Genomic DNA, 20,370 nt, shown 5'->3' on the forward strand with positions numbered 1-20,370 from the left:
GTGTGGAAGGGCACTTCTTTGTCACGCTGCAGAAATAGAGCTGCCGTTCTCAGAGAAAGGATGGGCCGCTGGCGTTCCTGGGAATGCCGGTGCAACGATGGTTCCCGAGCCTTGCGCCACTGTACCCGCTGACCTGATCGTGTCATCCTGACATTGTTACGGGTTCTGCTGCTGCGTTGTCATAGAAACGGCATGTTGCAAAACAATGACATGTGAGGAAATTATGATAGTGGTACAGGCATGGGAAATGAACAGCTGGTTGGTCTGATTGGCTGACATGGAGTGATGTCACGTGCACTTTAGAGAGATGATACTAGCTTAACAAAAAACAGGCTCTTTAAGGTAAACAGTGGCAGAAATAAATAAAAGCTGAACAGATAGTTCTGCAAGAAAATTTTAAATTAAAATGATTTTTATTGTATTTATGATTTGAGGTGCTTTACATGACCATATAGAACTGCATATGGCAGCTAAATGTTTTCAATTATTATTATTTGTATTATCTTTCACATCAAAGTACTGTTATAAAATGATTGTGCTTTGGGAACTTAAGTTATTCTTTTGTCATTTCAATTATATAATATTGTAATTTGTTTTTTCTTGAAAAAAACTTGGTGCAAAACATCATCATAATACTATGGTGATTATCAGAATGTTTCTAGGCGTTCTGAATGGTTTTTAGCATGTTGCATCTATCCAGTTGCTAGATGGTTACTAGGGTGATGCTTGGTGGTTGGTATGCTGTTTTTGATGGTTACTAGGGTGTTTTAGGTGGTTACTTACTGGCCCAAGAGTGTATGATATTCTGGTCTCAAGATATGACAGTCTCTCCTTCAGTGTTGCTATGCAGTTTGTTTTGGCTGGTTACTAGGGTGTTGCTTGGTGGTTGCAATGCTGTTTTGGATGGTTGCTAGGGTGTTTTAAGTGGTTATTTATTGGCCCAAGACTGTATGATATTCTGGTCTCTAGACTTGCTTTTGACTTGGTCTCTCTTTCAGTGTTGCTATGCGGTTGCTAGATTGTTTTGACTGGTTACTAGGGCTTTGCTTGGTGGTTGTTATGCTGTTTTGGCTGGTTGCTAGGGTGTTTTAAGTGGTTACTTACTGGCACAAGACAGTATGATAGTGTCGAGATATGACTTGGTCTTTCCTTGAGTGTTGCAATGCAGTTTCTAGAGTGTTTTGGCTGGTTACTAGGGCGTTTCTATGGTATTTTAAGTGGTCACTTATTGACCCAAGTCTTTTCATCTCTACATATGACTCTGTTTTTCCTTCATTGTGAGTTTATGGGATTTTTTGCCCGCTTTATCCACCGGTAAAAAAACGAATCAGATTGATTAGAAAAGTATATTGCAGCTCTCGTGCATGTTTTGAGGTAGGGACAAGTATGCATCTAATTTACTTATTTATATTTTACATTTATTTATGTACAGTAGCTTAGGCTTTTACCCACAGCAACATGTGATTAATCATAGTGGGAATGAAATTACCCGCAAATCCAAATTTCTAGAGCAGATCGGTGTAACGCCAAACAAAACGATCAGCTCTAACATCTGAACTTGGACTGAACCTACATCCACATTAACTTATGTGTACAAACACCAGCACCTGCTCATGCATTTTCGTAATGTGGCACATTAGCAGTGAACGAAGAAAAGACCGACATGACAACACAGCTGAAATTTGCTCATTGAAACCGCAACACCGTTCAGCACTCGCAGAACCAGAGGAAGTAAAAACAATGTTAAAAAAAGTTTTGACGTTGCAAGCTAAGCAGAGAGAGACGGTGGTATGAGGGTGCCAGAGTGTGAATATTTAGGTTGGCAGCCACTAGACCACAACATGAGCATGCCAAGTCAACCTCAGAAAAAAACATGCAGACCTGCACTTTTTAATGCCCATATTATGAACCTCCGAGCTCAGGGCAAATCAGATCAGCTAATTTGTAATTTGTAATGCAGTACATGAAGTCGATTTGATGTGGTTTACAGCAAGCACAGGCACTAGAGCTGCACGATTATTTGTTAAAAGATTGCATTCTCGATTCAAAGAGAGAGAGCAGTTATCATATATAGATATGAAACAGCTTCACAAACAGCTTATTTTCAATCAAACAGTTTCGTTACTCCTGTGTTACAAATATTCATATTATCACAGAAGTATTGGCTAAAAGTTTATAGTTCAGATATAAACACTGATGTCTAAGGTCAAAATAGAGCAAATCAAGTGTTGAAAGTAACATGGCGCTTCAAATAAAGAATGTATTGATTCCAAGTGACTGTTAAAAAATGTTTTTGTTATTGAATCACTCATTCCAGAGGTTCGTTCAAAAACGCTGATTCATCAAGTAATGAAGTGAGCGAGTCATTGAATCATTCATTCAAACCGATTTTTTACAATAATTCATTTAGATGAATTAAACATTTTAAATAGATTGACATTTACATTAACTGCAGCAATTAACATTTGTCTAGTAAATTACATGTTATTTTGTTTAGTTGTCTGTCTGGAATCATGGGAGAATTATGATATCTGTTTAAAACAAAAAAAATGTGTTCCTCAATTTAGCTAGAATCGTGCAGCTCCAACAGGCACAATTCTTTTCATACATAAATTGGTGCATTGTTTGATAGAACATGTGATGTTCACTGAGATTGAAGGGATAGTTGACCCAGAAATAAAAACTGTTTGATTATTTACTCACCGTAAATAATGCGTATGACTTTTTGGAAGACCTCACCTATGATTTTGTGTTTCACAGAGGAAATACAATAATTTGGTGTGGTAATGAAATGGAAGTGAGTAAATTATGGTTTTCATTTTTGGGTCTTCATAATATTTTAGAGATCTTTTTGCCCGTTACAAAAACTGACCATGGTAACCATAGTTCTTGCCAAAATACCACACCAACCTTGTAAAACTATAATTAATATGGGATATACTTCAAATAGTGTAAGACTTTCTTTCATTTTGACTTCTTTGATGACAGTGGTTACCATAGTTTTAATGTAATAAATAATAACTGTACTACCTGTGGTATTCTGAGGGAAACTGTGGTCATCATGCTGCATTTTTGTAAAGGGTTCTACTGTGCTATAAAAAGCGGTATGTCTGTAATCTATATGGCCACACTGGATATTTGTGGCCATTAATGTGTCTGCATTTGTACTCCCTCTGCTAATGGTCGTCTTCATCATGCTTCAACCGGCAGCTACTGTATGAGAACCTGCACATGCCATTTCATAGTCAAAACATGTCAAACACGTCAAACATGCCATTTCATAGTCAAAACAAAACATGAAGGGAGATTTATCTCAGAGTGATTGAGAGAATTGTGCAATCAATCAGTCAATCAATAATAATTAGTTTTTTTATTTATTATTATTTGTCTTCTCGACAAATGACTGTAAAACATTATTTTCGTATGTATGTATGTATGTATGACTTTATTTTGCTATAAGGCCAGATCATTTGTTGTTCTTTCAACAAATTACTGTAAAAAATAAATAACCATAAAATAATTGGAAAGCTATTTATTTATTTATGTTGTTTTATGTATTTTAGTTAGTTACTTAGTTCATTTTTATTTTATTTCTAGTTTGATTTTACTATAAGGCCAGATTTCTCAACAAATTGCTTTAAAAAATGTAAATAACCATAAAATAATTGTAGAGATATTTATTTATTTTATTCTTGTTTCTTTTATTATTTATTTATTGATGTATTTATTTATTTATTTATTATTTTATTTCTAGTTTGATTTTACAATAAGGCCAAATCATTTGTTGTTTTCTCAATAAATTACTGTAAAAAAAAACGGTAAATAAATATTGTAGAGATATTTATTTATTTGGGTTTGTTTTGTTAATTAATTATGTCTTATTTTATTTATTATTTTATTTCTATAACCATAAAATAATTATAGAGCTATTACAGCGAATTGCTGTAAGTTTCATCAGTGGCCAGAAACTAAACACTGTAAATTCAGTGTCATTTTTTACAGTGGATGTGTAGCCTTTTCATACCAGTGTAAAGTGTCTCTCCATCAGCGGCGTTTAGGAAGACTGCCCTCAGATCTCATTGAGCCACAGCCTCGTTACTCAAGACCAGCAAAGCTGTGTAAACATCACAAAAATGAGAAGTTGCGGGACGCCCATTTGGAACGTATTACTGTAGCTTTACTCCATAACCTATGTTTAAATTATTACAGCCAAACCCAGGAGTTTGGCACTGGCAAGCTGCTCCGACCAAGGCCAGTTAACCTCTGGGGTTACAGATGAAATCGTCAAGTTTAGAGATATGTTCAGCTCCTTGTGGAAAATGTACATTTGCAGTCCGCTCGGCCATACGGAGAGGAATTTCAAATGGCTCAATGAGACAGCTATACAACTGTAGAGGGAAAGCAGGTCAAAACAGCATCATAATTCAGCGGGAGTAATTACACCATCCGACCAATCCTACATTCAGAGAGCATTGTGTCATCTTTAGCACTGATGTTCTGCAGTCAACGAAAGATTTTATTCATCTATTTAGCAAGAATAATGCGTAGGCGCAATGCTAACTTGAAATGTATATTAGAATTATGCACGCCTGAGAATACAGACCTCAAACACAGACTAAATACAAAGTTCAACAGAAATTCATGTCGCCGACTTGGTTTTCAGCCAGTATTTCCTTCTATCATAATGTCACTCAAGTTTTAGAGATTATTAAATAGTGATTATTTATTATTATGATGATTTGTGTTGTTGTTGCAATGTAATCATTTAAGGCCTGATCATTTTCCTAATTCTCATTTCTGCAGCTGACTTTCTTTATCCATTTAAAAAGATTTGTGGCAGACATATGCAAGTTCTCCTTGTTTTAATTTGAGTGATAAGCTCTAGTTCAGACCAAGCAAAGTTGCTCCATTTATTTTGTGATCCAGACTGCAGTTTGTCCCCATGACATTATAGGCAGAGATCTTCAAATTAGCACTTCTCTATTATACATCTTTATTTTCTCAGACTCTGTAAAAATCTCTGTAATAGAGCATGGCAATCTTGGATAAGAACCTCCTGCTGTTCTCCATCTAATTACCCTCCACTACCTCTCTGAGCTTTCTCTGTGTTTAGATTTAATTTGATGTTGGTTTTAATCCCGAAGTGTCAATCTTCATTCCTTCTTGAGCAACCCTGGACAGACTCCCAAATTAAACAGCCAGCACGCTCGCTTAAACGGCCAATTATGAACACACAAAAAGCTTTTTTGTAAGCGTAATCATCTTGCTTAAAAGGTCAAGGGCGAACTGAGATCTCTGCATTGATTTATAATTATTGCGTTTCATAATTTCTTGATTTCAGGGCATGTAAAACTGCATGTTTCAGTAACGATAACATCGCTGTAAACCGGGACTTATTTCACTCTTGAAGAAAACGTACACGTCCAAAATCATTAACTGCAGTTCACTCTACGAATCCAACAAAAACGGCAAAAGTCACGCCAGATAAACACATTTTTAATTAAATTGCATAGCTCTAGTGTTTTTCCCAACATCGTAGAGTCTTAGCTTATTAGCTCCCATTAGACGAAGTCAGTTTTCCAAAGTTTATTTTGTAATTTCATCATTTCTTTTGATAGGTTGTTAGGCTCTGTTCCAAACATTGCGGGACAATATTAAACCCAAATGAAGCTTCAGTCCAGGATCTATTTAAGTCATCAGCGAGGTCAGATGATTTTATTTCATAACTCAGAGTTATCCAGTTCAGAAATCTATAGCGAGTCGGAGGACGTTTATGTCATTAGATAAAATGACTTAGGGGTAATCAATTATGCTGACCGTTCACCCTGTAACACTAACAACAATTCATGATGCATGACTGTAGCAATGCATCACCGTAGGAAAACACAACTGACGGCAAGATGGTAGCACTCCACGCTTTAACATCTTCCTGCCATTTGATTCATTGGCCGTTAGCTTGGCCATAAGATTCCTGTAACTCAGAAGATAAGATGTTTTATGTCTCTGTGCAAAAGAAATGTACAATTAAACTTTTTGACAGGGATAAATTAAGGTTGCGTAGGTTTTGAATAGTGAAGTTTTATTGCTGTATTGGATAAGTCTGCTAAAATGACTTGGATTCCACTCAAGGATGCATAAATTGTCTGCTTCTTGAGCAGGAAAACACAGCTTCCAGATTTATGCCTCTGCATGGTGAGGTTTACAGGTTCTCTTCTGTCATTCATAACTCCTAGGCGTTTTATTAAGAGCTATTGCATGCTTTGCACCAATTGTTCTCTGAGGAAAAAGTTACTGATGTCTTTAGGATGAGGTTCTCAATTCAGTTATTATACGTCTTTGTTTCTCTGAAGTCCGGGTCGTGATTGACTTGATGCTAGTTGGCGTTGTTCATCAAGTGTCTTGTTTTTTTCAGCTGCATCTTGCAAGGGTCAAACATGAATTGTGCATTGCAATATTTGAAGAAGGCGTGCATCTCCTTTGCATTTAGAGTACTCAGTTATGGGACTATTACATTGAACAGCAGAGGTTGTCTGCCAGTTCCCATGATTTCATCACCTGTTTCTCATTCTGCTTGTTGGGGTTTTCCTTGAGCTTGGGAAAGATCTCACGGAGAGGGACTTTCACAGAGGTGCATCTTGGTGGTCTTGCTTGACTGTGACAGAGACTCTCAAGTGTAACTTATGCAATGGGTTGAAACATGAACAGTCAAAATCATCAGCATTAAAAAAAGTTGATTGAAAGCATTGTGCATGTCTTTAAAATTTCTCAGATGCAAGAGAGATTCAATTTCATCTGGTTTAATTAGTTAGATTTGCCATAGTTTGCGAAATTCATGGCATTAAATCATTGAATGTTATTTTGATAAATCCATTGTTAATTCCATTATTTTGGGATTTTTACATTTGAAAACTGTATTTCCATAAGGGATACGGTGAGAGTGATATACATAAAGACTTTTTGAGGGTCTTTTACTGGGTCCTGATCTACATATGTCCAGTTCTTTTATGTTTTGAAACTTTTGTTAATTATAAACCCATTATTTCTTATACTTTTACATTAGCTCTTTCCCCGCCAGCCGCCTTGAAAAAAGTTGCCAGCTAGCACCAGCAATTTTGATCATTTTCACAAATGTTTCATGGCCCCCAGAATATTTTGTTGTATGAATATTTGAACATGCAGTTTTTCAAAAGAAAGAACAGAGCCTCTGCTTATAAACAAAGAAACAAAAAAACTGTTTTATTCTAGCTTCATGCATCCTTTTTTGATCAACACTTTAATGTGGGTAAGTTTCATAAAAAGCAACATTTTGAGCAAAAAGCTGAGAAAATTAAATTTTTGTCTACATCTACATCTGGATCAGATTCAGAACGATGATCAAAACATAGAACATTCGGTAACATTAGGCAATTTTGATTTATATGCTGTTTAATATAGATGATCGCGTTATTTTACATATGCAGATTACATATGCTTTCGCTTGTTTCTGCTTCTTCTTCACATGTCTTTTGATCTAGAGATTCTGTACTCTTTCAGAAGATGCGTAATAGCGCCCCCTACCATATAACAGTGGAAACATGGAAAGCCGTATAAATTTCCGTAAGTGGTGTGGAACTGTAAATGTTTTGCATCACAAAGAGTTTTGTTTTCAGTTTGGACAGAAAAATTCCTTACTGATGGAAATCTGTTGCATTGCTATCTTAGGACTCAATGTCCGTGGACTGTTCTTAGCCAAGATAATGCAGGCTAGACTTTAACCTGACTACAGGTCTGTTCGTTCACACCAAGAACAATAACTAAAGATAACCATAATGATAACTGTATTAGTGTCCACAACAAACAGACAATATCATTCTGTTTATTCGAAGCACATGCTGTAGTTTTGTCGTCTACCACTCAAGCTCTTTAAAGCAGGTTTAAGACAAACCATGAGCAAATTCACAAGTCAACACCATTGCTGAGTATTTTCTCCTTGAAACTGCAGTGAACCAAAGACGTTTTGAAGTCGCTGGTGTTTCTGACGTCACAAACTACCTTGTAACCGATCAGGTCAACGTGCGATCGTCAACGAGTGGATCTCAGAGCTCCTGTGAGTGAGTGGAGGCGGGGCTCATTTGCATATTCATAAAACCGCGTATACTAAATGAGTCAAGGGTGTAGAGTTACATTCAAGCTATTTTAAGGCATGAAGAAAAAAAATTCAAGGAAAAAACTCTTAAATATGTCACTTTGGTGATCAAAGATGAGTTTTAAGGGATGCAATTATTGACTACGGAGGACTTTAAGACCTTCGTTTTTGGTCAAAGTCAAATGTATTCCAGCATTCATAGCTTTCAATTGTAAGTGCATTTTCTAAAAGCAGCACTTAATGCGCTTTAAACAACTTGCAACCCCTACAAACTCCGTTTGCGTTGATATTTGTGAAAGTCTAATTTTGAAGAGGATAGAACTGTGTGACAAACTAAAGCTGGCTTGATGGATGGGTCAAATGGAGGCTCTGGCCAGGACAAACACATTGTGAATAGGTCCTCATTCATTTGGGGCCCGTGTGGTCAAGTTTTGAGCTGCGTTTCAACAACACCGCTATTGTGCCTTCTGCTTCAATAAATAGAGGTGCTTATTCAAGGCTGCTATTGATTCATCATTTTTCATATGTCCAGATGTCACACGACGTATAGAGCTGGGGAGTTTAGCTTAAGCACCTGGAGAGGACATTATGCAAGCAATTTTTCAGTTTCACTGAAGCTTTTTATTTAACGCATACTGTGTTTTGTATGGTAAAAAGTCACTGCTCGTTTCAGATTTATGCCTTATTTTGAGAGAAGACATACGAGCAGGCATTTTTCGGCAATCACTGCCAGCATAAATCTGATGTTTTATAGGCGATTTAGTTTTGTTTAGCTGAGCATCACTCTTTAACCGTGATTGACCTTGATATACTTCCATAATATTATTAGCTGTGGTAATGTAAGCTTCTTCACATCATTTCCTCTGTTTATGGTCAATGTCGTTTCAAATCTGGGTGGAGGACGATGAGATGGTCCAGTGAAGGATTGAGTGTATCATTTAAATGAATGATACTCTGCGTTTTCAAGTCACATCCAAGCATCATTCATCTGTGAGTTCTGAGCTGTAATGAGAAATAATATAACTCACTCACCGGCCCTCAGACCATCTGGCCGTAAGCGAGCGAGTGTGTTCTCGAAAACTCACAGTCGCAGCTTCTGGAGAGTATCGTCTTACTCTCCAACAGGTGGATTGTTAGTGCCTTGTGCAGACAGCCAGAAAAGAGGTTTACAAATGAGAGTCTGAGAACAGTGGGTTACCAGGACCTCGTTTCTGACCCACCCGGTAAAATGAGAAATCTTGCAAATGCAAATACTTTGTCTCTCTTTTTCTAAAGATTTACTAGTATTTTTCCCTCAGACAATATTAATTTTTTTTTTTTTTTTTGGGGAACAAGTCTCTTATACTCACCAAGGCTGCATTTATTTTATCAAAAATACTGTTAAAAATTCAAAATAGCGGTTTTCTATTTCAATATATTTTCAAATGTAATTTATTCATGTGATGCAAAGCTAAATTTTCTAGTCTTCAGTGTCACATGATCCTTCAGAAATAATTCTGATTTGCTGCTCAAGAAACATTTCTGATTATTATAAATGTTGAAAAGGTTCAGGGTTCCTTGATGAATGGAAAGTTCAATCAAACAGAATTTACTTATATATATTTTTTAAACATTGTAAATACTGTCATTTTTTATTATTTCAGTGCACCTTTGCTGAATAAGTTTTTCAGAGCAGCATTCACTTTCATCACTATCTATTTGAAGACAACATGAAATCCATATGGACCATATTTATTTATTTGCATGTTACAGTGCATGTTACTGTATTTTATGCTCAGTTTGGAGCACTTTTTTTGTCTATTTATTTGAAACAACTTTTCTCTATTTTCCAATGTTAACAGTGAAGTCAAATTTACCATTGCTTATTCTATATGAGCTAATAATATATGTTGGACTCATCAGATATTTTTTCATCCTCTTCCAGACCCAGAAGCCCACCCAGAGTCCAAGGAGGTTCTGCACTTCACAGTTTAACAGCTCTTCCATCACTCGGAGCCGTCATTACGGTCACACAGCCGCCCAGAGTTTATAAAACTGAGGCGTTGTGTGCTCCAGTTTGTTTTATTGATCATTGTGCGGAGGCGATGATTAAGTGAAGTGAGAGTGTGTTTCTGAGGCATCTGTCACCTCATAACTTCACTCATTTAGTCAAAACAAGCTACCGTCTTCAGACACACACTCCTCGACTCCTGCGTGTGCCGTAATCCTCTGGATCCGGCCCGTACACACACCTTCAGTGTTTTACATCCTTTTATTTCCCAAGATTAGATGGGAGGAAGAACTGAGAAGACCTTTATGAAGTTCATCTACAGGGCATTCTGTCCTCTCATCCACTTCTTGATTATTCTCTCTCTCCCTCCCTCTCATTCTCGGGTTACTGACATCAGGGCTGCGCATTCCACGCTTGTCTTAATAAAGTCAAATCGCAATAAACCTGAACCAATTACACGCGCAGCCAGATGGGCCGACCTCGGCGCGGAGGGGATCCACCTGGAGGGTGATGGCATCCGGTTCTTTGGGGTCACAATGAAAAGCATCACCAAAAACCGGGTGAGTTTTTATGGGCGATTTTTTTTTATGTCAAATATAAATAAAAAAAATGCATATCTGTCAGAAATAATTGTTATACACTTAATTTGCTTTATATACTTTTTTATATATATATATATATATTATATTTATTGTACTATTTTCAGATTTCCAGTCAAATAAACAATGCAATCACAGAACAGAACCACACACCGAACACACAAGAAAAAAATTAAATAAAATAAAAATTTCATTCAGGTTTGCAGATTCAGGCTCTTCTATGTCATCGCTGCAAAAAAAAAAGAAAAAAAAGAAAAGAAAAAATCCTTTGGAACCTTTATTTTTAAGAGTTTAGATAGGATTCAATCCAACCCCATCCAGCCTTCTACTCCCGGTTGTGATGAGTCAAACCTGCCTTCACGGCTTCACCTGACAGCCACAGCGTCCTGCCCTCTCTCAGCGCTCCATAAACATCACGTCAGGACTCATTCACCGACCCCCCTCCTCTTCTCTATTAGCAGCTAATAATATTGAGTTACCACTCAGCACGTTGCCAAGTGGTCTCTGCTGGGGCTCAGTGGCTGTTTGTACTTGGCACGGGCGGCCGAGAAGAGAGAACCTTAACGTTTTAAAGGTACAATAACAAACATCTCCGACCCTCCGCTCTACGCTAACCTGCTTGCTTTTACACCTCTGGGAATGGCATTATTTTCATGAATCTGTGCTGCTATATGCTCCACATTAGAGAGCAAATCAGAGAGAGAGGACCTCAACGAAAGATTTCATCAGCGTGGAGGGTTAAGGCATCAATCAAGCATGCAGCCTGAATGTTGATTCGTTAGTTTGATTAAAAACTATATTTTCTATTCGTCTGGGTTTAGGATTTGTTGCCACGTCTACGTTAAGTGGAAATATGTGCAAATTCTTTAAGCAATATTTAAATCCTGACAAGATATAATAAACATTATTAGACATGCTAAAATGAAATGATTTAGCAGGGTCTTTTTTTTTTTTTTTTGTCCAAACCTTTTAGAAATTAGCAAAGGAATTTTGACCAGACGTGACTTCATTGCTTTTTGTGAGGTGGCATGATTTACATAAGAGGTTTAGGAGAGATTAATCAAACAAATATGTTTACATTTGGCTTGTGCTCCGTCCAGAATAGGATATGATTGCGAGAAAAGATTATTTGATATGTGATCTGCAGTTATTATCATTCCTGAATATATGTATTTATTTCTGCATGCATGTGGTCTGTTTCTGCGTAGTGCACTAATTTAACATCCCATGGAGATTATAATTCTTATTAAGTGTATTTTATTTTATTTTATTTTATATATTTCATTTCTATAACTTTTGTGACTCATATATGTTTTTTCTCTCTCATGTGACAGTTCTGTGGTGTGGATGACAACGTGAACAGCACAAAGCAGAGTCAGTCTGATATGTTATATATAATTTAACTGTTGTGTGGTTGCATATATTTATTTAGAAATTAGGATTATAATAAATTATATTTTTGTCATTTAACTTTTTATATATATAAAATGTATATTGTATATAAAATGATATATAAAATGTATATAAATGATATATATATATATATATATGCCACATTTAAAAGGTAAAAATAATAATAATAATAATAATTCACATCCAAATTTGAAAATCCAAGTTGAGCAAAAAATCTGAATTGGCTTGTAGTGTGAATATAGCCTTGGTCTTCATTTGGGAGGAACTGTAGCTGTGGAGGAAAAAGACGAGAGCGAAAGACAAGACCAGGAGAGAGAGAGAGCGGGAGAGAGAGAGGTGTTGGGACAAAGCAGCGTCCTACTCAATGTTTGAAAGTGCTCCATCAAGTCGACTAGTTTAATTGCACAGGGGGCGGTTTGTAACTATTACTGTGAAAGGAATCCTTTAGCAGCAATAACACTAAATCAGCCCTTATTAAAACAGCTATATATCTGCCTGCCTAAATTGTTGCTGGACTCGTGGGTTATCACAATAACCGTAAATTTTGCCAGATTTCTGGCCGTAAAAACTCATTAGGTATTTCCCAGCTAAGAGAGAAGGGGAGAGGGGAACCGCCTGTTGCCTGGGAGCTGGGGAGCAAAGCATTGTGGGGGCTGGCCACGGTTACCTTTGTCATGAATCACTGTGCGAATAGGCCACGGGCCAGGAAAGGCTGCTGATAGTGCTCACGCACACACACAAAAACATGCAGCAGACACAATAAGACGCAATGCAGAACTCCATGGAAATGAAAATAATCCAGCAGCCGTCAACCCTGTTACAGCCCCTTTTTCTGCCTCCCACAGTGGGCTCGAGTGTATGTGTGTGTGTGTGCACAGCACGCCTCGCCCCAACACACTCCCTGCCTCTCCAGTGCTGAAAAGACACAGACAATGTAAGTCATATGGGTGTCTGGGGGGCCTGGTGCACGGGGTACAATTTGTCAAACGTCCAATCAACCCTTCCTCGCCCTGAAACCGTGAGTGCGGTCTCGGGCACAGCGAGCTTAAGCAAGCACGAGTAAATCTGCTCTTGTCGACATGTGTGATGTTCGCGGTTTGTACGTTTCGTGAAAATATGTACATCTTTCCTGCTGCAATAAATTCTCAGAAAAGCATTTTCAGAGCACTCAGCTGCATGAGATCCTTAAAAAAATGACATCCTCATGTTTCATGTCGAATCATCCTAAAATCACCAGAGAACAGACTGTCATGTTGTATTTAACAGCAGGTTTAGCATTTAAAAGCTTGTCCCATAGGAAATTTGATCTCTTTAATAACTATTTCTCCTAGACAGCAATGAGATTTTCTTCGGGGAAAAAGACCCCAATAGTGTCACATGTCTCATCTAGAGTTTCAGATCTCAACTAAGTCTAAAATTGTGGAATCATAAGTCAGAGATCTTATGTTTTTCATCCAATTCTTTCAGGTGTAAATGACCCAAGGTAGGCTATCCTTGTCAATTTCAACTGAGGGTCATTGGAAAAACATGATTATTCTTACAATTCATTGCCGTTTCCAGCTAATATGAACACTAATGGCAGTAAAACACCAACAACATTTATTCCTAAAGTTTTTGCACAAATTATTGATTATTCAACACTTATTTTCACACAGTTCCTTTCACATTTTTACCATAGTGCATGATTTGTAAACTAATACATTTTAAAGTTTGCATCACATAACCAGCTGCATGTTTGGTTTTTCTGACGTCTGTAGCTCATGGTACAGCATTACAATGTGGAGCTCTTGGATGTGTTACGGTAAAAGAGCTCAAAGACTAGAAACATACAAAAATGCATGGTTTCTTCAGCAAATTCGTGTTTTGTCACGTTTGTTTCTAATATCACTATCGGTAAGTTTAGGGTAGGGTTTAGGGTATGTTCACAGAACAATGATGAACTTAAAACGAAAAAGTATTTTCTTTGAACAGATGCCATCGTAACCAAACGGTCCCCGTTCACATGGATCCGCAAAAACAACTAAAAACACTGTATTGTGCTGCCAGACAAGTAGTTGGCAATGTCACTTTGTAAAGAAAGACTACACACCTGTGCACATACACATTGGTTTACAGAGCACTCATGCTAACGCGTATGTGGCATGCCTATAGAGTAAACACGTAATACGTATGTGCACGCTGTCACCGTTTTCACAGATTCGCGTTTCTGTATTTACACGAAGACGATAACGGTGTGAAAAATTAGCATTTTTTAAGGCAACCAAAACGCTGTTGTCATGTAAATGAACGGCCAAAACACATAAAAAGTTTTCAGTTTTTAGTTGAAAACGGTGTTCTGTATATGGCCCCTTAGTGTAGGCATGTTATTTTTAAATACAATAATAACCTTTTAGCATCACAAATAAGGTGCAGTAAGTGATTTATAAAAAACGCTGTTGAAAGTGGATTGGATTGAGCACCGCAACAAACTTGTAGTAAATCAGCAGAAGGGGGCGTGTCCACTCTTAATGGGGGAGGAGAGAGAGTCAGCAAGAGGGAGGTCTGAAGAAAGACTGTAGAAAGAGAGATGGCTGAGAGACATTACAAAGGTCAGAGGAATAAGAAGGGTTATGATCAGGCAAGAGGTTTAGGACCCGTGTTAATATTAGAAAAGCTTCCCAGCGCTGGAGAGACCCAAGTGGGAAGGCCTGAAAACGGACGCAGAGGTTGTGTTGTTTCTGGTCCATTCATGAGTAACATTGGTTTTGACTGTGTGATTCTGAGTTTTCCCTTAAGGGAATTAATAATGATTTGTAATCTAACAACCAACTCTTGCTTGTATAATCTTGTGCACTGTATGTTCATTTTTCTCTTCAGCTATGATAAAGAGACATTCACTCTTGCTTTGCGTGTTCGTGCATTTTGGGGGCGGAGCAATGAAGGGAGGGGTGTGTTTGTTTGGGTTGATTTCAAATATCAACAGTGTTCAACAATGATTCTTGGAAATCACATACTGCACCTTTTCAAACTGCCGCTCAGGGTTGCCAGGTTTGCAAAAAACAAAAACAAAAAAAAAAACAGCCCTATTGCTATTCCAACAGTGTAGAAGTTATGAGAGGATATAACGGAATAAAACAATTTAAAAGATAATTGCAACTTTTTATCTCACAATTCTGACTTTTTTTCTTGCACAATTCTGTCTTTATAACTTGCAATTGCAACTTTACATCATGCAATTCTCAGATGTAAACTTACAATTGCAAGAAAAAAAGTCTGAATTGTGAGATAAAAAGTCGCAATTACCTTTTTTATTCTGTGGCGGAAACAAGCTTCTATAAAAATAGCCCAATTCCACGGAAAAATCACAGACTTGGCAACACTTCTGTAGCTATGTGCAACAACCAAAGTGATAAAACATTGCCAGATTCATGTTCATCTGTTTCAGATAAAACTATACATGATTTTAGCAACACTCTCTGGCCATTTCACTTTGAAAGAATCGCGAAACGTGCAAGAAGCAACGTAGTACGATTTTGCTGAAATGAACCCCAAATTCCCCAAATGAACCTGGTTTGTCTTTAGTATGTCAACATTTAACTCATTTGTGTCTTTTTATTTCTCCCAAGGTATTTTTGAGAAACAACGTCGATGTTTAAATCGACTGAGCCGTGAAACAGCAACATTTACGCAATAAAACTTTCCTCTGGGATCTCATCAAATGTGTGGCACAACTTCTACCCTGACCTTAATGACCTCTTTCTCAAAGTGATTTCAGCTTCATCATAAGACATTTCATAAGTCCATAAATTTGCCTTGGAGATGCATTCCATGAAAAACCACAGAGTATGTGATGCATCTCATCCGATCGGCCAAAGATCACAGGCTAGTAAGATTAGTATAAGATCCTCAATTTCATTGGTCGTTTCAGCTGACCAATCAGCTTCTTTCCCTGATCGTGAGAGTAGAGTGACTGGACGCTTCCACGGTCCAATGGCAGAGCATTATAGGGAGGTTCTGTTCACCTGAGCGGCGTGTCTTTCTCCCTGGGGCGACTGCGCTGCTCCAGAGGGAAACCACATCCTATCCATTAGGTTTAATGATGTTCTGACTCCTGCTCCGGGCGGCAGATCGAGCCAAACCACAGACACATTAACCCCCGGCTTCCCCCAGCAATTATTTACTCCTGGGCTCATTGTTGTAAACAAAGCTTCACGTGCCATCGCTGAGCTTTTAATGAGCATGCCTTTAAAGTGTTTTCTTTTCCTTTTCCACCTCTTTAACGACTCAGCCATGTTTAATTTCAACATCAACTTTGACTCAGATGTTAACTTGGGGAAAAATAAAAATAGACAAATGAAACAAGTGTTCAATAAAGTTAGAGTATACAGAAGTATATAAAATGAATTTGGATAGCAGTTCAGCTCGGCATTTTCTTTTCTGCTTTGCTGGACACCAAAATAAGTTTTTGCAGGTGTATGTTGGTAGTTTGATTTCATAAAGGAGTCTATTATTGTTTTATGAAAAAAATATGAAGATGGTAGTGCTCCATCATCACTATTACTACATTTACGGATTTGATGAGTCAAGCTACGCTGCAATGAATTTCACATTCGTATTTTGCTTTCGTTCATAAGATAAAAGGCAACATATCACTGGCAGCAGCTGAATTTGCATGTTTGTGTTTCTTTGACAGTCAATTAGAGTTTTTTCATCTCCTGTTGCCCCCCACTGGTGAAACACGGAACTGCATGAGCTTTTCAATCACCACATTCTGAGAGACAGCAGTGAAGGCATTATACACCATACAATTGTTTATTTCTTTTCTTCTTATTCTTTTAGTCTGATTGCTTTGAAAGTGAAGCTTGAAGAAAGTGTTTGTGTGCCTTTCAGCACGACAATTGGTGAGTAGTTTACTTTTTACATAAAAATCAATATTGCAAAAGATTGTGTTGATGGGTTTATTAGCATGGAACGACAAAAAATAAATATGCTCAGCATCGAAAACGTTATGTATGTCCACACTGCTTGTGTGTAATGTGAAAATTGCAAGCTGTTGATATGGGTGTGCAAAGCAAAAGTCAACATAAAATTACATTTACAACCCATTTGAACTAAAACAAAATATTCAACAGAAACAAGATGCAGGAAAATTATTGTATCAATCCAGAGTTGATTGGAGAGGCAAAAGTGTCAAAGCAAATAATGAAATTTTGATCACTGCAAAAAATTTACTTAAATTAACTTATTCAGGACTTTTTGTCTTGTTTTCATTACAAAAATAAAAAAAAATCTTAAATCAAGATACATTAGAGGGAAAATGACTGTATTGATATGTCTTGTTTTCTGAAAAAATAATCAGAATGAAGAGAACTTGTATTAAATATATATCATTATGGTAAGAAAAATTATTTTGTTTTGCCTCTGAATTAAGTTTAATTGTATTATACCATTGGAAGATATGTTTTAAGAATAAACTCACTTAATTTTGATCAATATATCATAAGTCATTTTGCGTCTCAAGTAAATTATTCTTGATTTAAGTAAGTATTGCAGACACAGTCTGTTGCATTTTTAATTCTCTGCATCAGTTTATTTAGAAAACCATGTTGTATCATTGATAATAATGAGAATGTTTTAGTTTTGTTGCATGTTGCTTGCTTGCTTGCAGACGCTCTCTCTCTCTCTTCCTTCTCATCCATTTTGGCAGCCCACCCTAAACCTCCATTAGGAAAGAGTCCCAAATGCCAAATAAACAATCAGCACGGTTAGTTTAAAAGTGACACCTTTTATTGTTTGTGTGTGTGTGTGTGTGTGTGTGTGTTTCTACATGAAAAAGCTGTAAAGTTGTTGCGCACACATTTGAGTTAATGTGCATGTGCGTGGATGCGTATGTGTTTGTGTGACTTTGTGGTCCGTATTTTCCAGCACGCTCTAGGTATGTTCCCGCTAAACCCCGTCCTCCGTGCCTCGCTAAATGCGGCATTAGCTGTAATTGCATGCAGAAATCCTTATCTTGTACTTGAGATGGGAGGCCTCGGCCGCCAGCCTCTCGCCACAAATACCAATTACAGCGTTCTCCATGTCAGGCCGTAGAGATCCTTTCTGTGAGTGAACGGCACACACTTTTCCCCAGGAGAGGTCTGCCAGGAAGCCGTGTAAAAGCCTGCAGTTGATAATGTCTGTTTTGCTTTCAGTTGCCTGTGCTTCACAGCACAGATCGAGTACCTCACCGGGCCACATGTAAACTCTGCTCTTTTTTACCTTTTACTGTACAAACACCCTTGCTTTTATACGGGTTGAACTGTATTTGGAGCATCACAGAATGTTAGATATGTTACGGAGCCCCTAAAGGGACATGGTGAAGGAAAAACAAATTAGATGGGGAGGAAGAAGTATTTGTCAAAGCTTTTGCATTCATCTCGTAAATGTTGTGCATTCCATTGAGAAACTCTGCATTCGCTAGCAAAGAACTATAGAGCACCTAAAGGGACATGTGGTGGAAAGAATATGAGGTGGGATGCGTTCCCTCGCAAAACTTTTGCGTTCGCTCACAAAGAGCATAGAACTTTTTGCTAAAGAAATAATCATTTTTATATTTTCCTTCTCTGTCCGACATTGTTCCGCATCTCTAAAGCTAAACCAAATCTGGAAACCCGAACGTTAAAGGGATAGTAATCATATTAGGTTAGAAGCATTAGATTTGTTTCTCTTACCAGTTTCTAAGGCAGTATTGCATGTATCCTTCAAAGTAAAAACAATCCCAGAATGCAATGTGATAGTGAAAGAGACACAATTTTGATTATTAGTATACACTACTGTTCAGTTTTTGGTCAGTAAGATTAAAAAAAATAAAAAAATAAAGTGATACTTTTATTCAAATTTATCAAAACTGAGAGTAAAGACATTTATAATCTTACAAAAGATTTCAGTTTTAAAAATATGTTCTTCTTTTGAACTTTCAAACAAAGAATCCAAAAAATAAATATATATATATATATCACGGATTCCAACATTGATAATTGTCTTTCAACATTGATAATAATTAGAAATATTTCAAATCATAATATAAAAATGATTTCTGAAGGATCATGTGACACTGAAGACTGGAGTAATGATGCTGATGATGATCACAGGAATAAATTACACTTACAATATATTCAAATAGAAAGCAGTTATTTTAAATTGTAATAATATTTCACAATATTATGCAATAGTTTGTACTGTATTTTTGATCAAATAACATAAACATCCAAACTTATAAATCACTAAGATAACAATAACACACATACATTTTTCTCACTTTGTGCATTTCAATTATTATTTTTTTAAATCTGAGTTCATCACAATGCATCATTGCCTTCTCTGCAAATAATACATGTGATGCTGACTTAGATTTGGACCAAAACAAGAATAATGTGAGCATTACTGTTGGCTCAGATGGCCTCAACTCTCATTGAAAATGAATGAGCTCTAGTTGCTGCAGATTGCTGTCAGTATGAACCCTTGACACTGTTTACACTGCAGCGTGACATAATGAGAGCGATCTAGTTTTGTTGCATCCCATCGCTCACTCTCAGTGTAAACACGACGTTACAGTTACAGATAATTAAATTGGCCTTGTCAGATAACGTCAGCAATCCTTTCAACTGAGATGTAGCTACTTAAGACATCCAGTTTTAAATCTGGATGTTAAACAAACAGGCCCTTAACGCTGCTTATCTAAGCGAGAGAGTGTGGGAGAGGAGGCTTTATTAGACAGAAGAATGCAATAACACAGGTTAAAAACTCTCTCTCTCTCTCTGTCTAGATCACTTATCTGCCCACCCAGGTTCTCCTGAGACCGACGAAAGCGTGTGGCACGTCTGCCAACAGGCCCGTAAGGCTCAATGTGTGCACTTTCAGGCCGGTTGTGTGATCGTGTACTGTTCAGTGTGATGTAAAGAGACTGACGTCCAAGACAAACATTTCCCTTCTGAACCATGTGTTGTTGTAGTTTAGAATAACACGAGTTTCACTTGATCTCAACAAATGCAAGATATTAATAAGTAAAAGGCTCATTTGTTAGCTGGCTGACAGATTTTTAAAGACAAAATACATTTTCTTAAAGGGATAGTTCACCCAAAAATGAAAGTTCTACTCACCCTCATAAAAGGCTAAATTCAATCTGTTCATCATATAAAGCGATCGAGTCCCTTCAGAAAATTTGGACTAAACCGCTCAATTCTTGTGGATTAGTTTTACGATTTCTTTATGAACTTTTTGAA

The sequence above is a fragment of the Scardinius erythrophthalmus genome (genome assembly GCF_964197995.2).
Source record: "Scardinius erythrophthalmus genome assembly, chromosome: 25".
Classification (NCBI taxonomy): Eukaryota; Metazoa; Chordata; class Actinopteri; order Cypriniformes; family Leuciscidae; genus Scardinius; species Scardinius erythrophthalmus.